At 45.6% G+C, this 9649-nt stretch overlaps 1 protein-coding gene across 3 annotated transcripts in view; it reads right to left on the bottom strand.

Moving 5' to 3' along the window:
- ggps1 (geranylgeranyl diphosphate synthase 1) overlaps window positions 1-9649 on the bottom strand; it is a 48643-nt gene that overhangs the window by 16550 nt on the left and 22444 nt on the right. The gene's annotated exons all lie outside the window — the stretch shown is intronic.

The following is a 9649-nucleotide window of genomic DNA, read 5'->3' as shown; positions in this document are numbered from 1 at the left end:
CCCCCCAGGTGTAGGTAGGAAACACACTCCAATAAGCTGATCCTCAACACAGGGCCCCACAAAGGTGCGTCCTCAGCCCCTCTTGTATCCCTGTTCACCCATGGCTGCGTGCAAAAACGATCATGAACAAACGATCGTGGACTTCAAGAAACAGCAGAGGGAGAAGTCCCCTATCCACATCGACGGTCAGCAGTGGAGAGGTGGAAGGCTTCAAGTTCCTCGGCGTACACAACCTGACAATCTGAAATGGTCCAGGCAGACAGGCAGACAGGCAGACAGGCAGACAGACAGGCAGACAGACAGGCAGACAGCAGACAGACAGACAGACAGACAGACAGACACAAGCAGACCAGACAGACAGACAGTGTGGTGAAGAGAAGCAACAGTTTGTCTCTTTTGGCTTGTCACCTAAAACCCTCAGTTTAAAAAAAAAAAAAAACATACAATCGAGAGCATCCTGTCGGGCTGTATCACCGCCTGGTACGGCGACTGCACCGCCCGCAACCGTAAGGCTCTCCAGAGGGTGGGCGGTCTGCACAACGCATCACCGGGGCAAAACTACTGACCTCCAGGACACCTACACCACCAATGTCACAGGAAGGCCATAAAGATCATCAAGGACAACAACCACCCAAGCCACTGCCAGTTCACCCGCTATCATCCAGAAGGCGAGGTCAGTACAGGTGCATCAAAGCTGGGACAGAGAGACTGAAAAACAGCTTCTATCTCAAGCTCATCAGACTGTTAAATAGCCATACTAGGCGGTCCACGGTTACGTAACCCTGCACCTTAGAGGTTGCTGCCCACATACATAGACATGAATCACTGGTCCCTTTAATAATGTTTACATACTGCTTTACTCTGTCACTATATATGTATTCTATTCTACTGTATTTAGTCAATGACACTCTGACATATGCTCGTCCTAATATTTACATATTTCTTCACTCCATTTTAACTTTAGATTTGTGTGTATTTAGTTAGAAAACTACTGCACTGTTGAGCTAGGAACACAAGCATTTAGTTAATACTACTGCACTGTGGACTAGGAACACAGCATTTAGTTTAGATATTCTGCACTGTGGAGCTAGGAACCAAAGCATTTAGTTAGATACTACTGCACTGTTGGAGCTAGGAACGCAACATTTAGTTAGATACTACTGCCTGTTGGAGCTAGGAACGAATATTAGTTAGATACTACTGCACTGTGGAGCTAGGAACAAGCATTTAGTTAATATTACTGCACTGTTGGAGCTAGGAAACAAAGCATTTAGTTAGATACTACTTGCACTGTTTGGAGCTAGAGCACACAAGCATTTAGTTTAGATATTCACTGCACTGGAGCTAGGAACACAAGCATTTAGTTAGATACTACTGCATCTGTTGGAGCTAGGAAGCATCATTTAGTTAGATACTAGGGGGGGGGCAGGAAGCCCAGGACCCAGTTGTACAGGGCGGAGTTCAGACCCAGGGACCCGAGCTTAATGATGAGCTATGGTGTAGATTGCTGAGCTTTAGTCAATGAACAGCATTCTGACCTAGGTATTCCTCTTGTCCAGATGGGATAGGGCAGTGTGCAGTGTGATGGCATCATCTGTGGATCTATTGGGGCGGTAAGCAAATTGAAGTGGGTCTAAGGTGTCAGGTAAGGTAGAGGTTGTACTGCCCGCGAGGGGACAAGAGCTGTACGGCGACAGGTAGCCTGGCGGGAAGGAGAGTTGGACTATCAACCGAAAGGTTGCTGGATCAAACCCCGAGCTGACAAGGTCAAATCTGTTGTTCTGCCCCTGAGCAAGGCAGTTAACCCACTGTTCCCCTGAGCAAGGCAGTTAACCCACTGTTCCCCTGAGCAAGGCAGTTAACCCACTGTTCCCCTGAGCAAGGCAGTTAACCCACTGTTCCCCGGGCGCCGATGACGTGGAGGTCGATTATGGCAGCACCCCCGCACCTCTCTGATTCAGAGGGGTTGGTTTAAATGTGGAAGACACATTTCAGTTGTACAACTGACTAGGTATCCCCTTTCATCCTTGTACTGCCCGCGAGGCGATAGCTAGATTTACTGCCTTTCTCTCGCTCTCCAGAGAAGACTCATAAAACATTCAGACACATGTAGAACAGCAGAGCTAACATGATCTGACATGCTGCATTATTCTTGATGCTGTGCTGAGGCTAAGTGTAGCATAGCATCCTATCTAGCTAGCATCCTGTGTAGCATAGTGTAGCTAGCATCCTGTATAGCATAGTGTAATACAGCATCCTGTGTAGCATAGTGTAATACAGCATCCTGTGTAGCATAGTGTAGCTAGCATCCTGTGAAGCATAGTGTAATACAGCATCCTGTGTAGCATAGTGTAATTCAGCATCCTGTGTAGCATAGTGTAATTCAGCATCCTGTGTAGCATAGTGTAATACATCATCATGTGTAGCATAGTGTAGCTAGCATCCTGTGTAGCATAGTGTAGCGAGCATCCTGTGTAGCATAGTGTAGCTAGCATCCTGTGTAGCATAGTGTAGNCTAGCATCCTGTGTAGCATAGTGTAGCGAGCATCCTGTGTAGCATAGTGTAGCTAGCATCCTGTGTAGCATAGTGTAGCTAGCATCCTGTGTAGCTAGCATAAGCATACAGCTCCTCTTGTAATGTTGAAGGAGCTATGTCAAACACTCAAAGTTCCAGAATGGGGTGAAAATGGCAGTCAGTTATCAATAAAATGTCACAATATGGTGCAGAGCGTTCAATGACAACTATGTGTCGTTTTCAAAAGGGATGTTAAATAAAATGTTAACTATTTGGTTGTACTATCATCACCAGCCGCTGCCTGGGGAATAGTCCTTAATACACGAGGAAGTGACAGAATTAACTCCTCACTGAATTTGATTCTCCACCCCTCAAACACAGTCAAAGTAGTTAAAGGGGTCGCTCTCTCGCTCTCCAATTGTATCAAAAGTACCCTCAGAAAATCCTTGGGTTCTTGCTGTTACATGGTGCTGCAGGACTACCACAACCCATTTGTTGAAGCCACGGTATAGGGAGGGTATAGAGAGATAGAAAAGGCATAGGGAAGCTATGGGGAAGGTATAAAGAAGGGAGGGTGTAGAGAAGGGAAGGTAGAGAGGGTGAAGGGAGAAGGGAAGGTATAGAGTAGAGAGGGTATAGAGTAGAGAGGGTATAGGGTAGAGAGGGCATAGAATGCAACTAGAGAAAAAAATTAAAACCTTTACTCTACATACAGAGATGCGTACAAAGTTCTCCCTCTCTTTGGCAAATCTGACCATAACTCCTAAATCCTACTTACAAGCAACAACTCAAACAGGCAAGAAGTACTAGTGACGCGCTCAATACGGAAGTGGTCCGATGAAGTGGATGCTAAGCTACAGGACTGTTTCACTAGCAGAGATTGGAATATGTTCTGGGATTCATCCAATGACATTGAGAAGTTTACCACATCAGTCACTGACTTAAGTGCATCGATGACGTCGTCCCAACAGTGACTATACGTACATATCCCAACAAGAGGCCATGGATTACAGGCAACATCCGCACCGAGCTAAAGGCTAGAGCTGCTGCTTTCAAGAAGCAGGACACTAATCCAGCCACTTGAGAAATCCCGCTACGCCCTCTGACTCACCATCAAACAGGCAGAGTCTCAATACAGGATCAAGATCCAATTCTACTACACCGGCTCTGACGCTTGTCGCCTGTGACAGGACTTGCAAACTATAACGGGATTACAAAGGGAAACCTACCACACGAGCTAAACACCTTCTATGCTCACGTCGAGGCAAGCAACACTGGACCATGCATGAGGACACCAGCTGTTCTGGACAACTATGTGATCATGCTCTCCGTAGCCAACCTTTAAACAGGTTAAAATTCAGAGAATGCGTTGACCAACTGGCAAGTGTCTTCACTGACATTTTCAACCTCTCCCTGTCCGAGTCTGTAATACCAACATGTTTCAAGCAGACCACCATAGTCCCTGTGCCCAAGAATGCCAAGGTAACCTGCCTAAATGACTACCGCCCGTAGCTCTCAAATCTGTAGCCATGAAATGCTTTGAAAGGCTGGTTATGGCTCACAACACCATTATCCCAGAAACTCTTGACATACTCCAATTCCACCAAACATATTCACTGACGACACTCCACACTGCCATTTCTCACGTGGACAAAAGGAACACCTACGTGAGAATGCTGTTCATTGACTACAGTTCAGCGGTCAACACCATAGTGCCCTCCGAGCTAATCACTAGGCTAAGGACCCTAGGAATGAAAACCTCCCTCTGCCACTGAATCATGGACTTCCTAACATGCCACCCCCAGGTGGTGAGAGTAAGCAAAACTGACCCTTAACACGGAGACCCCTCAGGGGTGCATGCTTAGTCCCCTCGTGTACTCCCTGTTCACCCATGACTGCGTGGCCATGCACGACTCCAACACCATGAAGTTTGCCGACGTGTTAGGCCTGATCACCGACAACGACGAGACAGCCTATAAGGAGGTCAGAAACATGTGTGGTGCCAGGACAACCTCTCCTCCAACGAGAGCAACACAAAGGAGCTGATCGTGGACGACAGGAAAAGGAAGACCGAACGTGGAGTAGTGGAGCGGGTCGAAAGCTTCAAGTTCCAGGGTGTCCACATCACTAAGGACCAATCATGGTCCAAACACAACAAGACAGTTGTGAAGAGGGCATGACAACGCCTATTCCCCCCTCAGGAGGCTGAAAAGATTTGTCAATCTCAACGTCTCAAAGTTATTCAGCTGCACTATCAAGGAGCGCCAAGTCCGGGACCAAAAGGCTCCATAACAGCTTCTATCCCCAAGCCATGAGACTGCCGATCAGTTAATCAAATGGACCCAGATTACTTACTCAGGTGGTGATGCAACCGGTCAGGATGCTCTCGATGGTGCAGCTGTTTTTAATTAATTTTGCACTGGAGTTACTGGACACTAACCACACTGACATTACTGCTACTCTGTTTACATTCACCTTAGCCAAATACATTTAAACTCAGTTTTTCACAATTGCTGACATTTAATCCGAGTAACAATTCCCTGTTTTAGGTCAGTTAGGATCACCACTTTATTTTAAGAATGTGAAATGTCAGAATAATAGTAGAGAGAATGATTTATTTCAGCTTTTATTTCTTTCATCACATTCCCAGTGGGTCAGAAGTTTACATAAACTCAAATAGTATTTGGTAGTATTGCCTTTAAATTGTTTAACTTGGGTCAAAGCGTTTCAGGTAGCCTCCACAAGCTTCCCACAATAGGTTGGGTGAATTTTGGCCCATTCTGCCTGACAGAGCTGGTGTACAGTGTCAGGTTTGTAGGCTCCTTGCTCGCACACGCTTTTTCAGTTCTGCCACAAATTTTCTATAGGTTTGAGGTCAGGGCTTTGTGATGGCCTCTCCAATAGCTTGACTTTGTTGTCCTTAAGCCATTTTGCCACAACTTTAGAAGTATGCTTGGGTCATTGTCCATTTGGAGACCCATTTGCGACCAAGCTTTAACTTCCTGACTGATGTCTTGAGATGTTGCTTCAATATATCCACATAATTTTCCTGCCTCATGATGCCATCTATTTTGGTTTAGTGTACCAGTTCCTCCTGCAACAAGCAACCCCAAAACATGATGCTGCCACCCCCGTGCTTCACGGTTGGGATGGTGTTCTTGGCTTGCAAGCATCCCCTTTATCCTCCAAACGTAACGATGGTCATTATGGCCAAACAGTTCTATTTTTGTTTCATCAGACCAGAGGACATTTCTCCAAAAAGTACGATCTTTGTCCCATGTGCAGTTGCAAACCGTAGTCCGTCTTTTTAATGGCGGTTTTGGAGCAGTGGCTTCTTCCTTGCTGAGCAGCCTTTCAGGTTATGTGAATATAGGACTCGTTTTACTGTGGCTATAGATACTTTTTGTACCCGTTTCCTCCAGCATCTTCACAAGGTCCTTTGCTGTTGTTCTGGGATTGATTTGCACTTTTCGCACCAAAGTACGTTCATCTCTAGGAGACAGAACGCGTCTCCTTCCTTCCTGCGGTATGACGGCTGCGTGGTCCCATGATGTTTATACTTGCGTACTATTGTTTGTACAGATGAACGCGGTACTTTCAGGCGTTTGGACATGCTCCAAGGATGAACCAGACTTGTGGAGGTCTACATTTTTCTTTGAGGTCTTGAAGGAAGGCCTTGAATACATCCACATGTACACCTCCAATTGACTAAAATTTTGTCAATTAGCAATCAGAAGAAGCTAATGCCATGACATAATTTTCGGCAATTTTCCAAGCTGTTTAAAGGGACAGTCAACTTAGTGTATGTAAACTTCTGACCCACTGGAATTGTGATACAGTGAATAAGTGAAATAATCTGTCTGTAAACAATTGTTAGAAAAATTACTTGTGTAATGCACAAAGTAGATGTCCTAACAGACTTGCCAAAACTATAGTTTAACAATAAATTTGTGGAGTGGTTGAAAAAACGAGGTAATGACTCCAACCTAAGTGTATGTAAACTTCTGACTTCTGTACATACTCAGCAACTAACCGGTGCCCCCCGCATATATATATATACAGTGGGGAGAACAAGTATTTTGATACACTGCCGATTTTGCAGGTTTTCCTACTTACAAAGCCATGTAGAGGTCTGTAATTTTTATCATAGTACACTTCAACTGTGAGAGACGGAATCTAAAACAAAATCCAGAAAATCCCATTGTTGATTTTTTAAGTAATTCATTTGCATTTTATTGCATGACATAAGTATTTGATCACCTACCAACCAGTAAGATTCCGGCTTCACAGACCTGTTGTTTTTCTTTAAGAAGCCCTCCTGTTCTCCACTCATTACCGTGTATTAACTGCACCTGTTTGAACTCGTTACCTGTATAAAAACACCTGTCCAACACACTCAATCAACAGACTCCAACCTCTCCACAATGGCCAAGACCAGAGAGCTGTATAAGGACTCAGGGTAAAATTGTAGACATGCAACAGGCTGGGATGGGCTACAGGACAATAGGCAAGCAGCTTGGTGAGAAGGCAACAACTGTTGGCGCAATTATTAGAAAAGGAAGAAGTTCAAGATGACGTCATCACCCTCGGTCTGGGGCTCCATGCAAGATCTCACCTGTGGGCATCATGATCATGAGGAAGGTGAGGGATCAGCCCAGAACTACACGCAGGACTGGTCAATGACCTGAAGAGAGCTGGGACCACAGTCTCAAAGAAACCTTAGTAACCACTACACCGTCATGGATTAAATCCTGCAGCGCACGCAAGGTGCCACCTGCTCAAGCCAGCGCATGTCCAGGGCCCGTCTGAAGTTTGCCAATGACCATCTGGATGATCCAGAGGAGGAATGGGAGCAGGTCATGTGGTCTGATGAGACAAAAATAGAGCTTTTTGGTCTAAACTCCACTCGCCGTGTTTGGAGGAGAAGAAGGATGAGTAAACCCAAGAACACCATCCAACGTGAAGCATGGAGTGGAAATCATTCTTTGGGGATGCTTTTCTGCAAAGGTACAGGTTGACTGCACCGTATTGAGGGGAGGATGGATGGGGCCATGTATCGCGAGATTTGGCCAACAACCTCCTTCCCTCAGTAAGAGCATTGGAAGTGGGTCGTGGCTGGGTCTTCCAGCATGACAACGCCCGAAACAGCACCAGCCGGGCAACTAAGGAGTGGCGCCGTAAGAAGCATTCTGCTCAAGAGGTCCTGGAGTGGCCTCAACGCAGCACGTTCTGCCAGTGATCTCTGGACCCATAGAGATATCTTTTGGCGGAGCGTCGAACGCTACCAGCTATTGGCCAGAGGCGCAGCGGGCTTGGCCCCACTCGATCACATCTGACTTCAGGATCTTAGAAGCTGCTGGTATGGGGCAGTGGGCCAAAATCCTGCTGGCAGTGTGTGCAAACCTGGTCAAGAACTACAGGAAATGTATGATCTCTGTAATTGCAAACAAAGGTTTCTGTACCAAATATTAAGATCTGCTTTTCTGATGTATCAAATACTTATGTCATGCAATAAAATGCAAATTAATTACTTAAAAATCATACAATGTGATTTTCTGGATTTTTGTTTTAGATTCCGTCTCTCATATTTGAAGTGTACCCATGATAGAAATTACAGACCTCTACATGCTTTGTAAGTAGGAAAACCTGCAAAATCGGCAGTGTATCAAATACTTGTTCTCCCCACTGTATATATATATATATAGCTATTTTCTTACTGCTGTTCTTTAATTACTTGTTACTTCTCTTTTTCTTGTCTATATTTTGGAAACTGCACTGTCGGTTAGGGGCTCGTAAATAAGCATTTCACTGTAAGGTTGTATTCGGCGCATGTGACTAATAACATTTGATTTGATGAGTTTCTCCCATTCTTCTCTGCAGATCCTCAAGCTCTGTCAGGTTGGATGGGGAGCTCTGTCAGGTTGGATGGGGAGCTCTGTCAGGTTGGATGGGGAGCTCTGTCAGGTTGGATGGGGAGCTCTGTCAGGTTGGATGGGGAGCGTTGCTGCACAGCTATTTTCAGGTCTCTCCAGTGATGTTCGATCAGGTTTAAGTCCGGGCTCTGGCTGGGCCACTCAAGGACTTTCAGAGACTTGTCCCGAAGCCACTCCTTCGTTGTCTTGGCTGTGTGCTTATGGTCGTTGTCCTGTTGGAAGGTGAACCTTCACCCCAGTTTGAGGTCCTGAGAGCTATGGAGCAGGTTCTCATCAAGGATATCTTTCCCTTGATCCTGACTAGTGTGCCAGTCCCTGCCGCTGAAAAACATCCCCACAGCAGGATGCTGCCACCACCATGCTTCACCGTAGGGATGGTGCCAGCTTTTCTGCAGACGTGACGCTTGGCATTCAGGCATTCATTTGGTTTCATCAGACCAGAGAATCTTGTTCCTCATGGTCTGAGAGTCTTTAGGTGCCTTTTGGCAAACTCCAAGCGGGCTGTCATGTGCCTTTTACTGAGGAGTGACTTCCATCTGGCCACTCTACCATAAAGGCCTGATTGGTGGAGTGCTGCAGAGATGTCTTGGTACCCTTCCCCAGATCTGTGTCTCGACACAATCCTGTCTCTGCGCTCTACAGACAATTCCTTCAACCTAATGGCTTGGTTTTTGCTCTGACATGCACTGTCAACTGTGGGACCTTATATAGACAGGTGTGTGCCTTTCCAAATAATGACCAATCAATTGAGTTTACCACAGGTGGACTCCAATCAAGTTGTAGAAACATCTCAAAGATGATCAATGGAAACAGGATGCACCTGAAATCCATTTAGAGTCTCATAGCAAAGGGTCTGAATACTTATGTAAATAAGGTATTTCTGTTTTAACAGTTTTTTAGACATTTTGCAAATCTGTTTTCGGTTTGTCTTTATGGGATATTGTGTGTAAATTACTGAGGATTTTTTTGTATTCAATCTTTTATAGAATAAGGCAACGTAACGTAACAAAAAGTGAAGAGGTCTGAATATTTTCCTAAGGCCCTGTACCTTGTTAGAGTCTATTGTTTATCATTACTTTATACAGCGACCTGCTGCTGCAATGTCTCACTCTCTCTCCGTGACCAATGGCCCACTCTCTCTCCGTGACCAATGGCCCACTCTCTCTCCGTGACCAATGGCCCACTCTCTCTCCGTGACCAA

This window comes from Salvelinus sp. IW2-2015, unplaced genomic scaffold (genome assembly GCF_002910315.2).
Source record: "Salvelinus sp. IW2-2015 unplaced genomic scaffold, ASM291031v2 Un_scaffold1778, whole genome shotgun sequence".
Lineage (NCBI taxonomy): Eukaryota > Metazoa > Chordata > Actinopteri > Salmoniformes > Salmonidae > Salvelinus > Salvelinus sp. IW2-2015.
This window is presented reverse-complemented; position numbering and strand designations above follow the sequence as displayed.